Source organism: Aotus nancymaae, unplaced genomic scaffold (genome assembly GCF_030222135.1).
Source record: "Aotus nancymaae isolate 86718 unplaced genomic scaffold, 86718_ANA_hifiasm-v0.15.2.pri h1tg000020l, whole genome shotgun sequence".
NCBI lineage: Eukaryota > Metazoa > Chordata > Mammalia > Primates > Aotidae > Aotus > Aotus nancymaae.
In genome coordinates, this window is record NW_026988432.1 from 50,121,181 (window position 1) to 50,146,319 (window position 25,139).

General features: G+C 40.7%; 1 protein-coding gene across 2 annotated transcripts in view; it reads left to right on the top strand.

The window, feature by feature from the left end:
* The window catches only part of KCTD1 (potassium channel tetramerization domain containing 1), a 208,193-nt gene that overhangs the window by 54,462 nt on the left and 128,592 nt on the right, over positions 1 to 25,139 (top strand). The window contains exon 2 of one of the 2 annotated variants that reach the window (XM_064379322.1): positions 18,633 to 18,711. The exons of the other annotated variant lie outside the window; for it this stretch is intronic. The gene's annotated coding sequence lies outside the window, so the exon portion shown is untranslated. The remainder of the gene's footprint in view (positions 1 to 18,632; positions 18,712 to 25,139) is intronic. 2 annotated transcript variants of the gene reach the window in all.

Here is a 25,139-nt window from a genome sequence, read left to right on the forward strand (position 1 = left end):
AGTTGCCAATTAGCTTGTGGTTAGAACAATTTTCTCAGCCATTTCCACTCTCACTTGGAAATAGAAAATTAGTGAAGCAGGTAAGACAAGAGATCAAACAGAGTGGCTTTTAATCACTTTTAAGGAAGCTGACAATAGTAACATTAAAAGGAAGCAATGCATTCAAAGGACGATTTTAAAAATTAAAAGCAAACAGGTAAACTTTTAAAATTTATTTATAAGAGTAGTGGTGAATATAATGGGAAACTAAATCAAACAGTTGAGAAACTAAGAATTTCAGACCAAGTGCAGTGGCTCACCCCTGTAATCCTAGCACTTTGGGAGGCTGAGGTTGGAAGATTGCTTGAGGTCAGGAGTTTGAAACCAGTCTGGGCAACAGAGTGAGACCCCAACTCTGCAAAGACATTTTTTAAAATTAGCCTGATATGGTGGCACACATCTGTAGTCCCAGCTACTTGGGAGGCTGAGGCAGAAGGATCGCTTGAGTCTGGGAGTTTGAGGCTGCAGTGAGCCGAGATCAGACCACTGCACTCCAGCCTGGATGACAGAGTAAGACCCTGTCTCAAAAAGTAAATGAAATAAAAAAATAAAATAAAATAACTTGAAAAACTTCAAGCAGTAACATGACTACTCAATATGGGAAATTACCAATCAATGAAAATATGACACTGCATGGGCTTAAAAGCCACACATGAGAAGGAAAAAGAGAGTAAACACATCTTCCAATATGTGCTTAATGACTGAAATTTGGGTGAGTAGGGACGTATCATAGAAGGAAGGACCTAGGCATTATAAGAATCTATATTTATTGTTTGGAAGAAAGAGAATAAAAGAGAAAGAATTACGTATGCTTAACATCCTAGAACTGATTTTTTCATTCATGCAACAGATATTTTTGTGCACATCATAGGATAGGTTGTCCTTGCCCTCAGCTAGCTCAGCCAAAAGAAGAAATGGCTGTGTGAACAAGTATCTATATGTTATATGCTATAATAGAGGTGTGAGGTTAGTCAAAGAAAGTGTCTAGCCAGACACGTGGCTCATGCCTGTAATCCCAATTACTCAGGAGGCTGAGGCAGGAGTATCACTTGAGGCCAAAGTTACCAGTCTTGGCAACACAGCAAGACCCCATCTTTAAAAATAACATTTTAAATTAGCCTGGCTTGGTGACTTGGTCCCAGCTACTGGGGAGGCTGAGCCCAGAGGATTGCTTGAGCCTAGGAGTTAGAGTTGACAGTGGGCTATGATTTTGCCATTGCACTCCAGCCTGGGCAACAGAGCAAGATCCTGTCTCTTAAAAAAGAAAGAAAGAAAGTGGCTAGATCTGCCCAGATAGGGACAAGAAACTTTTCCAGTTAAGATTATATTTGATCTGGGTCCAGAGAGATAGGTGAGTTTAGGAGTTTACTAAACCGAAAAAAAATAGGCATTTTAAGGTGAGGGAATAGCACATGCAAAAGCACTGTGTCCTTGATCTAGTTCCATAGCGAACTTCCATAGCTTAGTGGCTGGCTTAAAGCAGCAACCACTCTTTATGTCACATGAGTCTATGTGTCAGCTAAGCCATTGTGCTGATCTGAGTCTGACTCGGCTGATCTCGAATGGGCTGGCTCACAGAGCTGAGGTTGGCCAGCAGGTCAGCCAAGGGCTGGATGGTCAGAGCTGGCCTTGGCCGGGATGATGTGCAGCACTGCACTTGGCCTCTCATTGTCTAGCAGGCTAGCTCAGGCTTGTTCTAATGACAGAGACAGGTCCAAAAGATAGCTGAAGCACACAAGGCCTCTAGGCCCTCACTCAGAACTGGGATGTAGTTATTTCACACATATTCCACTGGCCCAGCAAGTCACTAGGCCAGCCCAGATTCAAAGAGTGGAGTGTTAGACCCATCTCTTGATGGAAGGAACTACAAAGTGTAAACCAAAAATAAAACTCTAAGGCCCCCAACTGTCTGAATGAACCCCTCCTCCTCAGCCAAGGGCATTCCAAAGTTAACCTAAAAAACTGGTTCAGGCTATGATGGAAAGGGGCAGTCAGACATGCTTCATCATACCCTCCTCCCTTTTGAAATTCAGGAAAAGCCAACTGCCACTAACATCAACACAGACCTTAAGAAACATTTACAGTCTAACTTCTCTGAAGCCTGTGACCTGGAGCTTCATCTATATGATAAAAGCTTGGTCTCTACAACTCCTTTTTTAACCTAGACATTTCTCTCTATTGATAATAACTATTTCAACCAATTGCCAATCAGAACATTTTTAAATCTACCTGTGACCTGAAATCCCCTGCTTTGAGCTGTCCCACCCTTCCAGATTGAACCAATGTAAGTCTTACATGTATTGATTGATGTATCGTGTCTCCCTAAAATATAATAAGCAAGCTGCGCCCCAACTACCCTGGGCACGTGTCAGGACCTCTTGAGGCCGTGTCACAGGCATGTCCTTAGCCTTGGCAAAATACACTTTCTAAATTGATTGGGACCTGTCTCAGATGCCTTTGGATTCACAAAAGTCACATTGCAAAGGAAAGGGTAAACAATTTTTGTGATTGATCTACCAGTTACTAAGACGTAAAATATATATATATTTCATATATATGGTATAATATATATATGATGTATTTGGGGGGAAATAACAGGATTTAGGTATGGCTTGAGTAAAAAGTTCAAGTAGAGAAGGACAGACAGAGGCTACAGCTATAACAGTGGTCTACGGCCAGATCATGAATGAAGCTTGGAAACCACAAGACATTCTGTTCCATGGTCTATGTGCCTGTTTTTGTACCACTATCATGCTGTTTTGGTTACTGTTGATTTGTAATATTAAATGAAAGAGAAATAAACTACAATTCTCATATTTAGGCTCTTTGTTCTTTGGAATCTTTGTTACTCAAAGCTGAGCCTATGCTGAATTGATACAGCTGTGGAAGGAGAACTTAAGTTTACGTGGATCATGATGTTATTAACCCAAGAGGAGGAACAGGTCTCTAAGGGGAGTTTATGAGATCTGTCATGTAGCTGATAAGTTCCTGATGCCTGTGGAAGAAATGGATATAGATCTTTATCTCTGGAGAGAGGAATTGCGTGATGAGACTCTGGAAGAGGGACCTGGATGACTTAACCTGATACTAAAAACACTTTTGAATCTTTGGTATTTTATACCATTTGCCTGTTGTGCCTAAGCATAAATATTAAATACTTTTTTTTTTTTAATTGAGACAGAGACTCGCTGTGTCACCAGGTTCAAGTGCTCTGGCGCAATCTTGGCTCACTGCAACTTCCACCTCCCGGATTCAAGCAATTATCCTGCCTCAGCCTCCCGAATAGCTGGGATTATAGGCACACGCCACCATGCCCAGCTAATTTTTGTATTTTCAGTAGAGACGGGGTTTCACCATGTTGGCCAGGATGGTCTTGATCTCTTGACCTCGTGATCCACCCTCCTTGACCTCCCAAAGTGCTGGAATTACAGCCGTGAGCCACTGTGCCCAGCCTTTTTTTCTTCTGAGATGAAGTCTTGCTCTGTCACCCAGGCTGAAGTGCAGTGGTGCAATCTCAGCTCACTGCAACCTCCGCCCCCTGGGTTCAAGTGATTTTCCTGCCTCAGCCTCTCTAGTAGCTGGGATTACAGGCGCCTGCCACTGCACCTGGCTAATTTTTGTATTTTTAGTAGAGACAGGGTTTCACCATCTTGGCCAGGCTAGTCTTGAACTCCTGACCTTGTGATCCACCCACCTTGGCCTCCCAAAGTGCTGCCATTACAGGCATGAGCCACTGTACCTGGCCTAATAATTAAATACTTTCAAAAAAGGAAAGAGGAGAGAATAATTCCCAACTTATACTATGAAGTCAGTATTAACCTGATACCAAAATCAGATAAAACCATCACAAGACAGGAAAATTACACCCACATTTCTTATAAATATAGATGTAAAAATTCTCAACACAGTACAAATGGAATCCAGCAACATATGAAACCATGATCAAATGAGATTTATCACAAGAAGGCAAGGTTGGTTTAACATGAAAATCAATCATGTCGTATACCATACTAGTAGAATAAAGGACAAAAATCTCAATTGACACATGATTGTGAGGGCTGCTAAGTCCCAAATCTGCAAGTCTGGTGGGTGGGCTAGAAATTCCAGCAAGAGCTGATGTTGCAGCCCTGAGTCCAAAAACAGCCTGGAGATAGAATTCCCTCTTCCTGAGGACCTAAATATTTTCTCCAAAGGCCTTCCACTGACTGGATGAGGCCCACTCGCATGATGGAGGGTCATCTGCTTCGTTGATTTAAATGTTAATCTCATTCCAAAATAGCTTCTCAGCAGCATCTATACTGTTGGTTGACCAAACATTTGGGCAATGCAGCCTAGCCGAGTTGACGTAAAATCAGCCATCACGGGGCCTGTGGATCCACTAACAGGCTTAAAAGAATCAGATACTCTCTGATTACAATGCATTTGTGCTGCAGTTACCCGGATCATCTTACCTAGGGTCTACTGTGATTTTTTTTTTTTTTTTTTTTTTTTGAGACGGAGTTTCACTCTTGTTACCCAGGCTGGAGTGCAATGGCGCTCACCGCAACCTCCGCCTCCTGGGTTCAGGCAATTCTCCTGCCTCAGCCTCCTGAGTAGCTGAGATTACAGGCACGCGCCACCATGCCCAGCGAATTTTTTGTATTTTTAGTAGAGACGGGGTTTCACCATATTGACCAGGATGGTCTCGATCTCTTAACCTCATGATCCACCCGCCTCGGCCTCCAAAGTGCTGAGATTACAGGCTTGAGCCACCGCGCCCGGCCTACTATGATTTTTGTCTTAAATTCTCTGTCATAGGAACAGCACAATTAAATATGCACTATATTATTAACTTTAAAAGACTTAATTTGTTAAATATAAACTTTAGGATTTTAAGGAGACCCAATAAAAATCACTTCTCTCCTCCACCTGACTTCTAGGCATCAATTAAGAAATAAGTCTGTACACAAATGCCAGAAGTTTACCTTTATTACTAAATAAGCTTATATTAGAGAATGCAGCATACATCTGCAGACAAGTGATCTTCCTAATACTTGACTGATTTAGGCTAACTTCTCCTCCCAGTCACTGGCAGCTCTTGACCTAGGCCTTCCCTAGCAGGAGAAGGAAGGAGCAACCCTTCTAGACTATGAAGTAGAAGAGCACAGAGAAATGCCTGAAGGGCAGAAGAGGAGCTGTACAAGCCCAGTTCCTTCAAGCTCACCAAGATGGTAAATGATGCCACTTGTTATGCTAATGTGATTTCTTCCACATAAGTGAAGGAATCAAGGATGGGTTTGGGGTATTTCCTATAAACATAAAATATTCCACTATTTTTATAATCCTGTTTGATTGCTTCTCCTCCCCTTCTCTTCTTTCTCTTCATCCTCCTCCTCCTCTCCTCATCTTCCTCCTCCTCACCCTCCTCCTCCTCCTCACCCTTTCTCTTCCTCCTCATCTTCCTCCTTCTCATCTTCCTTCTCCTCCTCCTTGTCTTCCTCCTCATCTTCTTCCTCCTCCTCCTTCTCTTCTTCCTCCTCCTCCTCCTCACCTTCCTTCTCCTCACCCTTTCTCTTCCTCCTCATCTTCCTCCTTCTCCTTATCTTCCTCCTCCTCACCTTCCTCCTCATCATCTTCATCTTCCTCCTTCTCATCTTCCTCCTTCTCATCTTCCTTCTCCTCATCTTCCTCCTCCTTCTCATCTTCCTCCTCCTCTTCTTTTTTATTTATGAGAAGCTTCAGAAACAGAAATGTGCAGGGCCTCCCTGGCAAGCTAAATGCTCTGGGCCGTCCAAGAGCAAGAGTGAGGCATGGAAGTGGTGCATTGTTCCAGGCTTGGTGTTAACCTGAACCATGTGGTGGAACATCAGAGAAATGAAATGACTGACCCTGAAGCCCAGAGGGGGACGAGAGACTGGAAAGACCCGCATTCTCTTTGAGATTGAAATAAAGTTAATAGGTGTGAGGGAAGAGGGAGGGAAGGGGAGAAACTAGCTCACTGAGCATCAGCTGTGTTGCTGGGTGCTTTCAGTCCTATGCAGCCCACCTGACAATCCTGCAAAATCCTCTTTTACAAAGAATATAAGGCTCAGAAGTATAAAGTCATTTACCTGGGGTCACACAGTCATTGAATGGCAGAGCCAATATTTAAACCCAGATCTCTGCTTCTAAAACCTGCTCCCTTTTCCCCATTAGATTAGCTGCTTCCAGGGACACAAGAAAGGTAGAAAATGGGAGGTTACGGAGCAAAGGGGATTATAATGCTTAAGCTTTCAGAGCTGGAGCACTTCCCAGTGAAGACAAAGTCAAGGATGTAGCCGTGGGGATGGGTTGCCGAACTGGATGGAAGTGAAGCTCTTTGGAGTAGAGAAGGGCAAGAACATATGGGGCTCATGTTGGACGGGCCATCAGCATGGATGGTGATGGTTTATTAGGCTGGGATGAATAGAGGTGAGTATGCATGCAGGGTAGAACCCCCTGAACAGATGCTGGGGAGACAACTAGAGATTGGTGGACATGGAATGATGGCCACAGAGCCATTACAGCTTGGTGATAGTAGCTGTGGAACTATTAGAAATGAACAATCCCAAGGCAACTGCAGAATTCTGAGTTTTTCTTTTTCACATTTTTTCTCAGCAAAGCATATGTTGCCATTTCACTGTCGTCTTCATATACTTCACTGCAGAAGAATTAAATAATTTGAAAGATGATTTAAATTATTTTTCTGGTAAAGGAAAAAAACTGTTTCTAAGTTTTTTTATTATAAGAAATCTTTTTTTCAAGGATGGGTTTTAAGACAATTCTGCTCTTAAGAGATGGGGACTGAGACCGTAATTCTCATAATTTGTACTCCTACCATGTAGTGATGAAGGCTCTGTGTGAGCCATTATTACACATGGTAAAGGCTTTCATGAATATGCCCCGGTGTCAGAAGTTGTTACTAGGCTAACAAAGTAACTAATAGTTATAGTTACTTAGAAAGTGTGTGATTTTATGCTCTAATGTTAAAAATAGTGTTGTATCATGTGTTCAGTAGATTCTGGCTAGGTCCCACATTGTATCTCTTACAGGGACTAATTTTACACAAAAACTATTTTAAAAAAATGTTTCCATGTCTAACAGTCCTGACCATAAACTCCAATTCATGGCTGGTTGGTTTGACACACCAGGAGTGCTAATTATTTATTTATTATACATACTAAGAGGAATATAAAGTTCAGTGGTTCAGATTAGATCATTCAGTGTCCCAAGATTTTTATTTGATTGCCTTAGACAGGACTTAACGGTAACTAGAGAATTTGTACAGCTTACTCTGTCTATGTCGAGTATGGAGGTCTGTTGCTTCTACCCTCTCCTTCTGCACGCCTTTTGAGCAGTTTACTATGTACTGCAATTTCTGCAGGAAGGTGGTCATGGTGAGGCCTTAGGGAAATCCCCACACCTTGAACAGAATTTGGGATGTGGCTCTGTAGGAAGATGGACTTGTGGTTTAATCCCAGCTGAGGGCCTTTTTATTATTGTCATTATTATTAGTTGGGAGACCTTGAACAATATGCTTTATCTTTTATCCTCGGTCACCCTTCCTGAAAGGATGAAATTATCCTTAAAAGACTGGTAAAGGAGATTGAAAAGAATTTAGTTATTTAAAGTATTTTCAGGCCCTGCATGGTAGCACATGCCTGTCATCCCGAGGGTTTGGTAGGCCAAGGCAGGAGTAGGCTTTGGTAGGCCAAGGCTTGGAGCCAGGAGTTTGAGATCAACCTGGACAAAAAAGTGAGACCCTGTCTCTATGGAAAAAATAATAATAATTAGCTGGTGTGGTGGCACACACTTGTAGTATCAGCTGTGTGGGAGGCTGAGGCAGGAGGATGGCTTGAAGCCAGGAGTTCAGACCATAATGGCACCACTGTACTCCAGCCTGAGCAACAGAGCAAGACTTGACTCAATTGCAGAAAAAAAATCAGTGATTTTCATATACATTATCAATCTTCATATTCCCCTGAGTGTATATAATAAATAATAAGCATTCCTGGTGTGTCAAACAAAGCAGCTATGATTTGGAGTTTAACCATCAGGACTATTAGACATGGAAACCTTTAGAAAAAATCATTGGTTTTTACTTAAAATTAGTCCCTGTAAGAGATACAATGTGGGACCTAGCCAGAATCTACTGAACACAGGTTAAAATGTTACACTTTATGTGTGTAATGCATCCCGATTTCTGGAGTTAGAAATACCAAAAATGCATATAGGCAGTTTTCACCCATAATGGAACATAAACAATAGCCTAAATAAGTGACTATTTGCAGCTGCAGCATGTAACCTTTTAACATTGCTCTGCAGATAGCTATTCATGTTTCAGCAGGTAAAACTACCAGACGAGCAGAAAAGAAGGCCTGGTTAAGTTTATAATTTCTAAGAGAAGTCTTGCGAAAAGAAAACAACCATGGGTTTTAAGGTGTTACTTGATCCGCTGCCTTTCTAAATAGATAGAGCAACGTAAGTAATAATTTGCTTAAGATGCTTTGGGCCACTAATAATAAGAGACTCAAAAATGGTCTAATACTTTTCTAATAAATAAGAAAAATGCATTCATGCACAGTGGCTCATGCCTGTAATCCCAGCACTTTGGGAGGCAAAGGCAGGCGAATCATATCATTTGAGGTCAGGAGTTTGCGACCAGCCTGGCCAAGAAGGTGAAACCCCATCTCTACTAAAAATGAAAAAAAAAAAAAAAAAAAAAGAGCTAGGTGTGGTGCCACATGCCTGTAACCCCAGCTACTCAGAAAGCTGAGGCAAGAGAATTACTTGAACCCAGGAGGCAGAGGTTGCAGTGAACTGAGATCATGTCACTGTACTCCAGCCTGGGTGACACAGTGAGACTCTCTCTCAAAAAAGTAAAATACAAATGCATTCACTTTTGAAGTATAGAGACAGGGCTATTCCAGGATTCACTAATTCATCAACTTAACAACAGAAGCATTGCCTTTCAGTTCTGCCTTCTCAGATAGACTCCCCTCGTGCTCACAAGGTGGCTGCCGATAATCTGGGTATCACATGTGGTTATGACTTCATGAAGTCAGAGAAGATGCCGTTTCTTCCCATGCATCCCTTTAACAGCAGGCACATATAGTAACAGTCTCCCAGTAAACTTCTCTTTCTGTCTCACTAGCCAGAATTGCCTTGTGTGCTCATTTCTGGCAGGGGATCGAATCAACCTGCTGCACTTACACCAGTCAAGGTTGACCCACTGGGGTGAGGGAGGGCTCTAACCTTCCATGACACACACAGCCACCAGATACCTGAATAAAGGCGGGGTTCTGTTAGCAAGAAAGAAAGGAGAGTGACCAACGGCTAGGCCATTGACGGTAACTACCGCACTGGCCAACACGCTTTGAAAGCATTGTTGTGATGCCTTTGGTAGCCCTTTTCAAGTTTATTTAAAGTCTGAAAGACTTTATATAACTGGTTTTATATTGAGAATTTCAGAAAGCGTGGCTTGACCACTGGGACCTATGCCCCTTTGCTCCAGTTACTTAATTTCTCGAATTCTGGTTCCATGAAATGTGGAAAGTCATAAAATCTCACAGAGGTTTCATGAGGATGAAACAAGATCATCTGTGGAAAGTGCTTAACTGAATGCCTTGCATATGATAAATGCTCAATTAACGTTGTTATTCATTCTTCAGTCTTTCTAACGTCTTCATGTGGCCAATGGCCAACCCAAGGTCCAAGACTGAAAATCTGAGTCACAGGCCTGAGTCTTATCTCTCTGTTGCCCTCATATTCATATTACCATCCTGTCATCCCCCAAGTCTTATCCCATAGCCACAGGTCTAGACAAAGCCTCTAATTATGTGGTGGCCTCATGCAGGTATCTCCCTTCATATCCTCCATCCTCACACACATAGGCCTAGGAGGGGGAACCTTAGAGAGGATTTATTCCTGCTCTGCTAATTGTTTACAGTTAGATCAGTGGTTTTCCTCCACTCTTCCTGGGAGCTTAGGGATCTGAGTTCACGCTTCAGTAAGCCAGGCCACACAGACCCCTTCCCTGCTTCAACCAAAGCAACACACTTCTCTATATATTAGGGCTTTGTGTTAGGTTCTTTTGAAAAAGAAGTTCTGCTCCTTTTAGAAAGTGTGAAAAGCAATGGATTGGATGATCTCTCCAGTGGGGTATCAGGAACCTTCCAGAACCTCTCGGCTCTGCAAACTGTCTCCCATCTCATGCAAACTCCAGATAACCTAAAGTTCCTCCCAAGTCTGCTTCTCTTTCTCTGTACTGTGCTTCTTTCACAGCCCAGCCTCCAAGAAAATGCCTTCTGGGCCCCTGATGATAGGTGTTGCACACATCGGTTACCTTGCTTCTAATGGCAACTGCTACCTGGGCAATTGCCACCGTTCAAAGCTGCACCCAACTCTTTATTACTCTGCAGAATTGTCACTATTCCATACTTATTGATAAACTCCTGTATTCAAACTTTGTTTTCCACAGAGTACAAATTCTTTTCAGCTAATCTGTATTCCAGAGGTTCTCACAGTGTGGTCCAGGGACCCCTGGGGTTCCTAAAAAAACTATCCAGGGAGTCTGTGATAGTCAAAACTATTTTCACAATGATACTAAGCTATCATTTGTCTCTTTGACTCTCATTCTCCCACAGTTGTACAGTGGAGTTTTCCAGAGGTCACATGGTCACACGACACGTGATATGGCAACAGGTTGAACACAGAAGTGGATATGAGAATCTAACTGTCGCCCCTTAAGCCACACATTAAAGAGATTTGCACACACTTCTCACTAAATCTTTTGTTTTAAAAAATATAGGCAGTTTTCATTACAGTATGTTGTGTATCCTGACATGTAATTGTTTGATTATTTTTAAATGAATTTAAAAATAAATATTGTATTTTCTCAATTTTAATTTCTTAGATGATAAATATTGATAGATACAACCCATGACAGCTTTTGGGGGGTCTTCAATAACTTCTACCAATGTAAAGGCATCCTAAGACCAAAAAGTTTGAGAACTACTGCTCTCTACTATGCTGTTTTAGTATTTCTCAGCACAGTGCTCTATATTCCACAGTGGAATCTAGAACATTCCACACAAACACTCTGTGATGGCTGCTAGAAAATGCTCCAAGGATACTGGAAAATCTATTGTATCAGAACTGTGCTAGATTGATTCGCTTATTTTATATTTTTATAACACACTTTTATTGACATTTAGTCCAGAGATGCCCTCAAAGGGTTCAGTTCCAGACCAACACAATAAAGTGAGTCACATGAATGTTTTGGTTTCCTAGTGAATTAAGAGTTATATTTACATTACACTGTAGTCTATTAAGTGTGCAATAGCATGATGTCAAAAAAAAGTACATTCCTTAATTTAAAATACTTTATTGCTAAAAATGCTAATGTTCATCTGAGCCTTTAGCAAGTCATCATATTTTGCTGTGGAGGGTCTTGCCTCAATGTTGACAGCTACTGACTGGTCAGGATGGTGGCTGCTGAAGGTTGGGGTGGCTGTGGCGATTTCTCTTTCTTTTTCTTTCTCTTTTCTTTCTTTCTCTCTTTTTCTTTCTTTCCTTCCTTCTTTCTTTCTCTCCCTCTTTTTCTCTCACACTCTTTCTTTCTTTCCTTTTCCTTCCTTTGTTTCTTCCTCCCTTTCTTCCTTCCTTTCTCTCTTTCCCTCCCTCCCTTCCCCTCCTCTTTCTGTCTTCCTCTCTCTGTTTCTTTCCTTCTTTCTTTTGACAAATCTTACACTGTTGCCCAGGCTGGCACCATCATCACCCACTGCAACCTTGAATTTATGGGTTCAAGTCATCCTCTGGCCTTGGCTTCCCAAAGTGCTGGGATTACGGGTGCACACCACCATACCCAGTCACAATTTCTTAAATTAAGACAAGTATGAATTTTGCCATATTGATTGACTCTTCCTTTTATGAAAGGTTTCTCTGTAGCATGCAAAGCTGTTTGATGGCATTTTACCCACAGACTGGGCGCAGTGGCTCACGCCTGTAATCCCAGCACTTGGGGAGGCTGAGGCAGGTGGGTAACCTGAGATCAGTAGTTCAAGACCACCCTGACAACATGGTGAAACCCCATCTCTATTAAAAATACAAAAAAAAGAAAAATGGCTGGGTGTGGTGGCAGGCGACTGTAATCCCAGCTACTCGAGAGGCTGAGGCAGGAGAATCGCTTGAACTGAGGAGGTGAAAATTGCAGTGAGCTGAGATCACACCATTGCACTCTAGCCTGGACAACAAAAGCAAAACTCCATCTCAAAGAAAAAAAAATTGGAGTCAGTTGTTTCATACCCTGGTGCTGCTTTAACAACTAAGTTTATGTCATCTTCTAAATCCTTTGTTATTATTTAAGCAATGATCATAGCATCTTCCCTAGGAGTAGATTCCACCTCAAGAAACCACTTGATTTTCTCATTTAAAAGAAACAACTCCACATCTGTTAAAGTTTTATCATGAGATTGCAGCAGTGCAGTCACATCTTCAGGATCCACTTCTAATTCTAGTTCTCTTGCTATTTCCACTATATCTTCAATTACTTCCTCCACTGATGTCTTGATGTCTTGAATCCCTGAAAGTCATTTATGAGGGTAGGAATCACCTTTTTCCAAACTCCTGTTAATATTGATAATTTTTACCTTCTCTCATGAATCATAAATGTTCTTAATGGCATCTAAATGGTGAATCCTTTCCAAAATATTTTCAGGTTACTTTGCCCAGATCCATCAGAGGAATCACATCATCTATGGCTGCTATAGCATTATGAAATGGATTTCTTAAATAATAAGACTCAAAATTACTACTTGATCCATGGGCTACAGAATGGGTGTTATGTTAGCAGACACGAAAACAACATCAGTCTCTCCTTTGTATATCTCCCTCGGCCTTCCTGGGTATTAGGTATATTGTCAATGAGCAGTAATATTTTGAAAGGAATCTTTCTTCTGAGTAGTAGGTCTCAACAGAGAGCTTAAAATATTCAGTAAACCTTGCTGTAAATAGATGTGCTTTTTTTTTTAAGAGATGGGGTTTCACCATGTTGGCTAGACTGGTCTCGAACTCCTGACCTCAGGTGATCCACACACCTCAGCCTCTCAAAGTGCTGAAATTACAGGATTGAGCCACCACGCCCGGCCAATAGATGTGCTTTTATCCAGGCTTTGTTTTTCATTGGCAGCACAGGCAGAGTAGATTTAGCATAATTCTTAAGGGCCCTACAATTTTCAGGGTTATAAATGAGCACTGACTTCCACTTAAAGTCACCAGCTGCCTTAGCCCCTAACAAGACAATCAGCCTGTCCCTTAAAGGCAGGCAGTGACTTCTCTCTACCTATGAAAGTCCTAGATGGTGTCTGCTTCTAATAGAAAGCTGTTTCATCTACATTGAAAATCTGTTGTTTAGTGTAACCACCTTTATTGAAGAACTAGAGCTTGCTAGAGCTTCTGGATAACTTGCTGCAGCTTCTCCATCAGCACTTGCTGCTTTATCTTGCACTGCTATGTTATGCATATGGTTTCCTTCCTTAAACCTCATGAACCAACAGCCTCTGCAAGCTTCCTGCTTTTCCTCAACAGCTTCCTCACCCTCTCAGCCTTCATAGAATTGAAAAAAGTTAGGGCCCTGCTTTGGATTAGGCTTTGGCTTATGGGAATGTTGTGGCTGGTTTGGTCTTCCATCGAGACCACTCAAACTTTCTCCTTATAAGGCTGTTTTGCTTTCTTGTTATTTGTGTGTTCACTGGAGTAGCACTTTTAATTTTCTTCAAAATCTTTTCCATTGCATTCACAGCTTGGATAACTTGTGCAAAAGGCTTAGCTTTCCACCTAGTTCAGCCTTCAACATGCCTTCCTCGCTAAGCTTAATCATTTCGAGTTTTTAATTCAGACTTGCAACTCTTCCTTTTACTTGAGCATTTAGAGACCATTGTAGGGTTATTAACTGGCTACTTTCAATATTGTTATGTTTCAGGGAATAGGAGGCCTGAGGAGAGGAAGGGAGACTGAGGAACAGGTTGTCAGTGGAGCAGTCAGAACACATGCAACGCCTATTGATTAAATTCATTGTGTAATATGGGTGCAGTTCATGGCACCTCAAAACAATGGCAATAGCGATATCAAGTCATTGACCACAGATCACCATTACAGATATAATAATAATAAAAAGTTTGAAGAATTGTGCAAATTACCAAAACATGATGCAAAGATACAAAGTGAGCACATGCTGTTGGGGAAATGGCGCTGATTGATTTGCTCGACGCAGGGTTGCCACAAACCTTCAATTTGTAGTAAATGCAGTATCTCTGAAATGCAGTAAAGCGAAATACAGTAAAACAAAGCTTGCTTGGTTTGTTTTGTTTGTTTGTTTTTTATTTTTATTTTTTAAGAGACAGGGTCTTCCTCCATGGCCCAGGCTGGAGAGCAGAGGCCCAATCCTAGCTCACTGCAGCCTTGAACTCCTGGGTTCAAGCCTGACAAGTAGCTAGGACTTCAGGAATGCACCACCATGCCCAACGAATCTGTTTTGTTTTGTTTTGAATAGAGACAGGGTCTCGCTATGTATGTACTTTTTAAGTTTTGACTATAGTTAATCATATTAGGGAGATTTAAAAATTATTATCAGGGAAAATCTGTCCAAAGGGTGCTTATTATTCTCATTTTGCCAATTTTGTTTTTTAAAAAAATTAGATGCGTCACACAGCATAATTCAATAAAATATGAGACTTTGAATAGTAATGGCAAAATATATAATTAGTTCTCTGACTTGGATGGTTAAACTGAATGAAATCCCATTTTCCCATTTTTGCCGTCTTGGTATTGTATCTGGCCTTTTCCTAGTTACATAATTCTTTATTAGTGTGCACACCATTTACCAGACTCTGTGAAAGTTAAAACTAAAAGAAAACTAGAGATCACTGAGTTGAAACCTCTCATTAAAAATGAACAGAGGCCCCTGCATGTTAATTACCTTGTTTAAAATCGCTCATTAAATAGTTGAACAAAAACTTCTGACTCTAGTATTTATCACAATGCCTTAGTCAAACTCTGAATTCTTTGTACAGATAGAGAATTCCATTTGGATGGTAACTTTAGGCCTTAAGTATATTACCAGTATAGACAGATAATGATCTTTCCATAATTGAAAATGTGTTTGTTAAAAGATATTGGTTACCAAAAGTATGCTGGTGGCCGAAATGAACAAGGAATGTACCTTCCCGACAGACGGAGGTCCTGGCTAAACAGGGGGGCAGTTAGGGGTCCAGCTAAGTTCACTTTTCTCTTTGGCTCCCAAAAGCAAGCTCCAGCCTGGTATCAGGGGGCAGCATCAGACCAGGGCAAGGGTGGCCTGGAATGCTCATGACGTGTCACCCAAAGTCAGAAGCAGGAGACACCTAGAAGGAGGGCTCCTTGCCATCTAGACCTGCCACCTCCACGGTCCCTCAGTTCACCCCCACACTCCAGCAGACTATATGCTCCTCCTACAGGGAGCTGCCGTCTCTCTGCCTCTGAGTCTTATACATGCCGCTATCCACACCTGCCAACACCTTCCCCTCGTATTCCTTTTTCTCCTGATGCAGTTAACTCCTGCCCATTTTCAGCACTCAGTTTATACTTTACCTACTCTAGGAACCCTTCCCTGCCTCAGCCTCCATCATCACACCCTGCGGTCAGGAGCCCCCTTCTGTGAACTCACAAAACACCCTGTGAATACCTGTCTCAGCACTTCTCATCTTCCTCCTGCACTAAAATGAAAGCCCCGTAAAGGCAGGGAGGTGCCTCATTCGTCATGATACCTCCTGGACCCAGCTCAATGCCTGGCACATAGTAATCACCTCATAAATAGTTGTTGAATGAATGACTGAAAGAGCTAATGAATAGGAAATCCCCTAACTTAGCGCTAACAAAAATATAATGCAAATTACATATATAGTTCTAAATTTTCTAGCGGCCACATAAAAACAGGTTAAAAGAAACCGATGAAATTAATTTTATTAATATATTTTGTTTAACCCAGTACATCAAAAAATTATTTTCAACATGTAATCAATATAAAACATGATTAGTGAGATATTTTACCTTTTTTTCCCCCAATCTTCACCAGTCTGTATTTGATACTTTCAGAACATCTCAATTTGTCCTGCAACATTTCATGGCTAGTGGCTACTATATGGACAACATGGTGGATCCACACCAAGAAATGTCTGCTCTGGATATTCCCAGCACACCTGATGAGCCATCAAAGCCCTCACTCCAATCCCAATATTGCCTCAGAACCCTGGTCTTTCATATAAGAAATGACTTCAAATACACAAACCTTCTGGGCTGGTGCAAAACCCAAACGGATTCTGGAAAATACAAAGACAGGCCACTATACAGGATTTATGTCTTATTCTGTGGACTGATGTTAACTTGAGGATGCAAAACAATGGGCGCAACTCAAAATCGAGAAATGTCTGGCATTCATTTACAGAGAAACTGGGTGGCTGTCCTGTGCTTAAAAGAAAATAGCTGCCATTACAGAGAGTGTCATGATCTTCCTCCAGCATCCTTAGGAGCTGATTTTGTGTTTTGTTAGACAGAGAAGTTGGACAGCTTTTCTTAAGCAGAAATGATATTTTTAAATTTCCTAAAACACCTGTTAATATATGTAATCAAAACAATAGCTGAAATAACTCATTAGTGATCTCATTGTATTTTTGTTGTGCTATAAAGATTTAGATGATAGCAGCATCAGATGAAATAAACTTTTATCCACTTTAATGGAACTTATGTATGGCCAAGTGCTTTTGAATTCTTATAAGGTGAAACAGAGTACATAAAATAGTATCATTTGCATAGAGTAATGTCACACATGAAGCCAGATTACATTTGTTAAATGATTTGGTAGTTTTAGTAGCTGTCATAGTAAGTCCTATTACCCATATCTCTGAATGAAAGCTCATGCTAACTTTTCCTTTTTTTTTTTTTTTTTTTGAGTCGGAGTCTTGCTCTGTCGCCCAGGTTGGAGTGCAATTATATGATCTCAACTCACTGCAACCTCCTCCTCCCGGATTCAAGCGATTCTCTTGCTTCAGCCTCCTAAATAGCTGGGATTACAGGCTCCCGTCACCACAGTCAGCTAATTTTTGTATTTTTAGTAGACACAGGGTTTCACCATGTTGGTCAGGCTGGTCTGGAACTCCTGATTTCAGATGATCCACCTGCTTCGGCCTTCCAAAGTGCTGGGATTACAGGTGTGAGCCACTGCACCAGCCTACTTTTGGTCTTTTATCTCCATCATACTTTTTAAAAATTACCATCTACCTATTATTTAACATTACAGAAATATACAACTTAAAAGTGAAAATTCCTTGTAATTTTGTTGATATTCTTTCAGATTTTTCTATTTATACTCATTGTTTTCTCTAAATTGAATTCATATGTTTATATTTCAATATTAATTATATTTGTAAAAGTTATCCTTCTCAAAGACAACCACTACTACCAGTTTCTTCTGTAATTTTTCTAAAGATAGTCTATGCAAAGAACTCCATATAAATCTTTTTTAAAACAAATGGTATTATTCTATACTTGCACATTATATTTTTTCATACTTAACATACATTGGAGATCCTTCCATATTTATACATGAAAAGCTGCCTCTTTCTTTTCTAGAGCTGCATGGTATCTTGCAGGCTGCACATTAATTTATTTCACCTATTGATGGACATTTAAATTATTTACCACATTTTGGGATTGGAAGCAATGTCTCATGCAATTGTGTCATTTCAAATGTATTTCTATAGGATAACTTTCTGAAATTAGAATAATCAGATCAAAGAGTATATGCTCTTTAAATTTTGGTTAGATATTGCCAAACTGTACTCCCTAGAAAGTTCTGCCAGTTTACAATTTCACTAGTACATTGTGTTCTCGTAAGCTGAGAAGTAGAAAAACAGCACCTCATTTAGTTTAATTTGCTTTTCTCTTATGAGTGAGCTTGGTCATGTTTAAATAGGTTTAAGGAGCCATTTGCAGTTACTTTCTATGTATTGCCTGTTATTATTTGCTCACTTTTTTTTTTTTGAGGGGGTCTCACTCAGGTTGGAGTGCAGTGGCATGGTCTTGGCTTACCTGCAACCTCCGCCTTCTAGGCTCAAGTGGTCCTCCCACCTCAGCCTCCCAAGAAGCTGAGACCATAGGTGCACACCAACACGCCTGGCTAATTTTTGTGTGTGTGTGTGGTAGAGATAGGGTTTCACCATGTTGCCCAGGCTGGTCTTGAACTCTTGAGCTCACACAATCTACCCACCTCAGCCTCTCGAAGTGATGAGATTACAGGAATGAATATTTGCACACTTTTCTATAGGGTTGTTGATCTTATTGATTTGTAGGAGTTCATTAAGGAATAGACCCTTGATACTTTTTTAAAGTTTATCATTAGTTGGCCAAGTTTACTTATAATGGTTTTGGCCATGTAAAAATTATATTGTTTTATCTTTTAAATTTTTATGAAATCAAATTTGTAAATATTTTATATATATAGCTCCCTAGGTGTTATGTTATATTCATTCATTCAACAAATATGTATGTATTTATTTATCTAGAGATGAGGTCTTGCTGGCCTTGAACTCCTGCACCCAAGAAATCCTCCCGCCTCAGCTTCCCCAGTAGCTGGGACTACAGGTATGTACCACTGTGTCCAGCTCAGCAAATATTCATTGAGACTATACCAGGGGACACAAGGTTCTAGATACTGGGGATATAACAGTGAACAAAGGCCGGGTGTGGTGGCTCACACCTGTAATCCTGGCACTTTGGAAGGCTGAGACAAGAGGATCTCTTGAGTCCAGGAGTTTGAGATCAGCCTGGGCAACATAATACCATCTCATGTATCAAAAAAGTTTAAAAATTAGCCAGGTATGATGGTGTGTGCCTATAGTCCCACCCTCCCAGTAATACTATGGAGGCTGAGGTGGAAGGATTGCTTGAGCCTGGAAGGTCGAGGCTACAGTGAGCCATGATCACACCACTGCACAATAGCCTGGGAAACAGAGTGAGACCCCATCTCTAAAAACAAAAAAGTGTACAAAACAGACCCAAGGTTGCACTTACGGAACTGATGTCCTAGTGGGATATTTAGAGAAGTCAAACGTATTACACTCAAATTGTTTTTGTTTGTTTTACTTATCACAGACATCATCCATATGGAAATCTAATTACTTTTCATACTTGTATAGTATATTTTTCCAGCACATGCCAAAATGTTATACCCAGTTCCTTGCTGAATACAAGCCATACTATTAGCCAGGGGCCAATCATAAATAGTTTAGGCTGTGTGGGCCATCCAATCTCATCACCACTATTAACTCTGCTATCTCAGTACGAGACAGCCAAGACTACATGTTCAAACTGAGCATGGCTGTGTTCCAGTAAAACTTTATGTATTAACACTAAAATTTGGATTTTATAAAATTTTCATGTCACAAAATATTCTATTTATTTATGTGTTTATTCATTTATTTTTGGCCAGCCATTAAAAAATGTAAAATACAATACATCCTTGACCCATGGGCCCTAGAAAAATAGATGGTGGGCTGGATTAGCTTCAGGCCATGGTATGCTGACCCCTGCTCTAAGCCATTTTGCCACATTGCCTCCCTGTATCCTCTAGTATGTGAGTTTCTGTGGCTTCTTTTAAAATCAGATTTAGAAACAATGGGAACTTCACTGCCAAGGCCGACAGAGGTGATAACAATACTAATAAAAAATCACATACTTGGGCTCCACACTAAGGCAGGCCGAGAGCTGCTTGCCCAGCTGTGTTGGTAAAGAGAGTGTGCCCTGTCCTTATCAGAATTTAGATCTGACTGAATGATAAAGGTGCCAGGTTCACCAGGGAACCACACTGAGCTCCAATATCACACTGAGTGTCCTAAGCTCCCTTACTAGATGCAAGCCACGCCCACTGCTCAGCGCCTTCTGCCCATCACTCAGTATCCACTGACCCTACTGTCCTTGTTGTCGCTGCACTCAGAACACCTGACATCACATTATGCATTTGTGTGATTCTTGTCTGTCTCCCCAGCCAGAAGCGAGCAAGACCTTTGCCTTACTCATTGCCTAGCCTGAGTCTGGAACGAGGGTTGGCATAGGGTGGGTGCTCAATAGATATTTGCTGACTCAATGAATCACCTCTCTTTCTAAGTCACCCACTTGGGCAGGTGGAGCCTGAACTCTCAGAAACATGGAAAGCCTTACTAAAAATGGAACGTACCGCTTCCGAGAGAATCCTCAAGGACTAGGTTACCATTGGCCAACTTCTCCACATAGCTAAGTAGATAGAGGAGATGAGGCAAAAATGGGGGTAGCTCACAGTTTCATCATCCTATTCTTCCTTTGTGACTCAAAGGATAAACGGGGCTCCTTCCAATGTATGGGAGACCTAAGCACCAAGAGAGGGTGCCCAGCTGAAGAAATGGCTTTAGTTTCTCCCTTCTAGCTACAGTCAAAATAAAAACCTTCTTAAGTGCCACTTACCGTTCCCAGGCTGCGGCTTGGCCACTTATGGACTATTTCTTCATTATTAAATATTTCTGCATGCTAACAAGAAATGAAAATAGGAAAAATTGATGATGGGAAATAACTTCCGGGGTTTTGTATGTAATTTATGGAAAATCTGACTTTTTCTCAAACTATTTCTATGTAAGACTTATACTTTAAGAGAACACAACTAAATTCTAAGAAGGAAATTAAGCCTCTTAGGGGAAGCAGCACAGAAATCCCTACATTAACTTTATCTAAACCAGGTGGAACTCACCAGATGACAATTATTGAAAAAACCTGTAACTTTCGTTTCCTCTGTAGTCATCTGCAAAATTGTTATTTAATTTAATTTGTTCCTAAGGTCATGCATAAAATAAAGCAATTAACCAATCACCAAATACGTTTGATTCCCAAGTGTGTAAGACAACACTAACTGGACAGCTACCTGAACATTCAAAACTTTGGATGCTTTGTGTGTGTGAGGGTGAGAAAAAGCTCACACTGTGTAAAATTAACTTATTTTCTACTATAGATATTAGAAAGATCTAGTAAGTATGTTTAGAGCACCAGCTGGAGATACAGTGGAGTGAGACAATTAAGGAGTTTGCAGTCTGTACATTTCCTATTTCTTAAGTCTTCATCTTGTATATGCATCCAGTATTTGGTGGACTGAAAAAAAAAAAACAACAGGTAAAAACACATCCTGTAGGAACTATATGGGACACGTAAAATAAGCCTGGCTTTGTTGAGAAGCCTTCCTATTTCCTAAGCAATCGGCATGTGGTAATTATATTTGCTTTCTAATTCCTAATGAGCACTTCTTAAGTAATTGGTACCCTGTTCACGCTCCCCAGTACTAAGAATTACACTGGATAACCTCCACGGAAGTGTGGATGTGTAATTTGATCAACCGGAAGGGGTAAGACATCCACTGTAATTGAAATCAGTTTCCCTGGTGCATTTAATATTGGCGTACAGGAGGGAAAGAGAGGTCATATATAATTATCATTAAAAGGGAGTTTCACAGGCATGTCAAGGGCTCCTTCATGCAGTCACCTAGGGAAGAAATGGGTAAAGTCATACTATTCCCATGGCTTAGAGCCCGGAGTCTGCAATGGAGAATCCACAGGTATGGCCAAGGTTGGTTCAGTTGAGTTCAGGAAACCTAATGGAACACCAACTACATGGCATACAATTTGCTAGGTACAATTTTATTAAAAAAATGAATAAGATGCAACCTTGGAAGTTCTTTATAATTCTCCAAGCAACTTACTATTCACTTGGGAAGAGAAATAGGAACAAATATTGACAGTAGTTTGTGATACAAGCAATTTTAAATCCTTGATAGAGTTTTAATTTTAGTATAAAAATGTTTTCATTAAAGGCAGTTCAGTTCTTTTATAAACAACAATATACTACCAAAGTCTGTAAAAGTGATTTATGGAAGAGCAAAAACATTTATAGAAGAATGTCAATATTACTGCTTACTAAGAGAAAAGGTGGAATTACCCAGGCGTGGTGGCACACGCCTGTGGTCCCAGCTACTCAGGAGGCTGAGGCAGGAGGATTGCTTGAACCCCAAAAGCTGAGGTTGCAGTGAGCCAAGATTACACCACTGCACTCCACCCTGAAAAAAAAAAAAAGCAAGGTGAAGATGGGACAAATAGAAAAATACTCAGTGAGTTACAGCGATGGCCCAAAATAATCATCTTCATTGATTTCTTCCCAAATCCCTAAATTCCTCCCAACACAATTCAGATCACAGACACTGTTGTATTTATGGGTGATCAAAATTAAGAAATGCTCAGTCAGGCATGGTGGTCCACACTTGTAATTCGAGCACTTTGGGAGGCTGAGGCAGGAGGATCACTTGAGGTCTGGCGTTCAAGACCAGTTTGGACAACATAGCAAAACCTCATCTCTAAAAAAAAAAAAAAAAAAAAAAAAAATCTAAAAATAATTAGCCAGGCATAGTGTTGCACTCTCATAGTCCTAGCTATTCAGCAGGCTAAGGAGGAAGAATCCTTAAGCTCAGGAGTTCAAGGTTACAGTGAGTTATGATTGAGCCACTGCATCCAGCCTGGATGACAGAGCAAAACCTTGTCTCAAAAAAAAAAAAAATTTAAGTAATACTCATGAATTTATCTGAAAGAAATAATCACATTGAAAAGAAAAGGAAAGCCCTGTTCAAGATGCCACAATGAGCAACTGGGTTTATCTCTACCCCCTCTCTAAGCCCCATCAAAATGATAACAAAGACACTCTGAAAAAAATTGATTCATAAAACATTAACAACAAAGGAGGTATCATTAACAGATAAGAAATCTCAAAAATTTTCTAGAAGCCAAAAGCAGAGGCATTGGACAGAATAAATGGAAACTACTAAAGCCCAGATGTAAATATCATAAACCTTGACAGTGATGGATGGTATAGCTGAGAGAAGTTTGAAGAAGTGGAGGGAGAGTGTAGGTGTTCTCACATCTGCAAAGCACATAGCAGGGTACGGCATTTTCCAGGTAAGGTTGATGGGACAAGATGGAATATATAGTATTTGATATAAAGTTATTAATGTAAACACTAAGATAACTAAATATAAACCAGTAAATTCTTCAACTTATCAAGGAGTTGACAGATACTATCTAATGTTGACAAATCAAGAAATGATTCATAGTTGTGGGGATAACCACCAGAACTACTAAAACTAGGGATGGTTACAAGTGTTTACCTCTGCAATATGGAATGAGAAAAGAGTGATAATGGACCAAGGCAGGTTTACTTTTCATTTTATACCTTCTGCACTGTTCAATTTTTTAAACAAGTGCATTGAACATTTTAATAATGAATACATAAATAGGTAGATGAATACCTGAATGAATAAATATTCTGAGCCTACATATATAAAATAAGATACGTTATATATTAAGTAGAAATGGCAAGACAGAACAAATCCTAAAATATGACCCCATTTTTAAAAATAGTTTTGTTGTTATATTTAAATATGTGTTTATAAATGTGAAGAAGGGCTTTAACAGTGGTTTTCTCTGGAGAAAGGGAGTAGGATTGATGAGGAATGATTTTAAAAGACTCATTTTTTTCCCTCTATATTTACTTCTGAATTGTTTGAAATGGCTACCAGGAGCATGTTTAACTCTTGAAAGCTTAAAAGCAACTTGCAAAGATTAAGAAATTAAGGAAGCCAAGAGACTCGCAAAAATACATGAAAAATAATTTTTGTGTGTGTGAAGGAATCTCACTCTTGTTGCCTAGGCTGGAGTGCAATGGTGCAATCTCAGCTCACCGCAACCTCTGCCTCCTGGGTTCAAGTGAATCTCCCGCCTCAGCCTCCCGAGTAGCTGAGATTACAGGCACCTGCCACCACACCCAGCTAATTTTTTGTATTTTTAGTAGAGACCAGGTTTCGCTATGTTAGTCAGGCTAGTCTCGAACTCCTGACCTCAGGCGATCCACTTGCCTCGGCCTCCCAAAGTGCTGGGATTACAGGCGTGAGCCACCGCGCCCGGCCTTAAAATGTATTTTTATACATTTTATACGATAGAAATTCAGCATATGTTTGTGAAGTGGATGAATGGGAACACATTTGAGCACCCATATCCATGCATCCATTTAACAGATATGCACTGAATTCCTACCGTGAGCTATGTATTGTACTAATCACAGGAGAAACAGCAATAAACAATACAGTTTTTGTCTTCAAATAATTTGTAGTCAAATGGTACAACAAACAATAACACACAATTACGTGGCACGGTGAAAAGTGCTGTGACAGATGTGTGCGTAAGAACTTGGGGAGGGCTATAAAGGGACATCTACCCCTACTGAAGTGAGTGGAGCAGTTTGTTAGCAAAGCTTCCTGGAAGCGATGCTATCTATCCACAGGAGTATGGACATAGGAGTGCCAAGGCATGTATGGGGTGTATTCTTCTGTGAGTACATGTATTTACTTACACGTCCATGTGTCTGGAATGGGTAAGCATCTGTATGAAGTAAAAAAGCAAGCAAGGCATGCTAATAACAAGGTAACACCGAATATTGTCGCCGTTGACACTTAAAGCCTCATCCTTGGCTCTGTTTCAGAAGCTCCAATAATCAAAAGATCAGTGCTTTCAATGAGGCTTTAGGGATGGCAGGAGGAGGAAGAGAAGATGGCATGCTAAAGTTTCTGGGTGATCCAAACTCCCTGGGAAGTTTGGGGGATCATAATGAGGTCTGAAGAGCACAGCCTAAATGATGTACAAATATTTGAATAATAGTTCAGAGTCTTCCTTTGAAGATCCCAAAGCACTTGAGCAAATAAAGGCTTTTCTTTTCTAGCTGGCAAGCTAGAGGCTAAGCCATTTCCCCGGGTCACAAAGACCGGGACTTGCAGAAACAGACCACACCATTTCTGACCTGGCTGTCTTTGTTCTGGTGTCTGGATCAAGCCCCTCCCTCCACTCCTGGAGAGACAGAGAGGAAAGTTAGAAACGGCCCTGTCCGGGGGTCGCAGAGTCTGGCATGAACTCGCTTTGTTTCCCGAGCCCTGCCCGCACGCACGCTTTGTTTCCCGA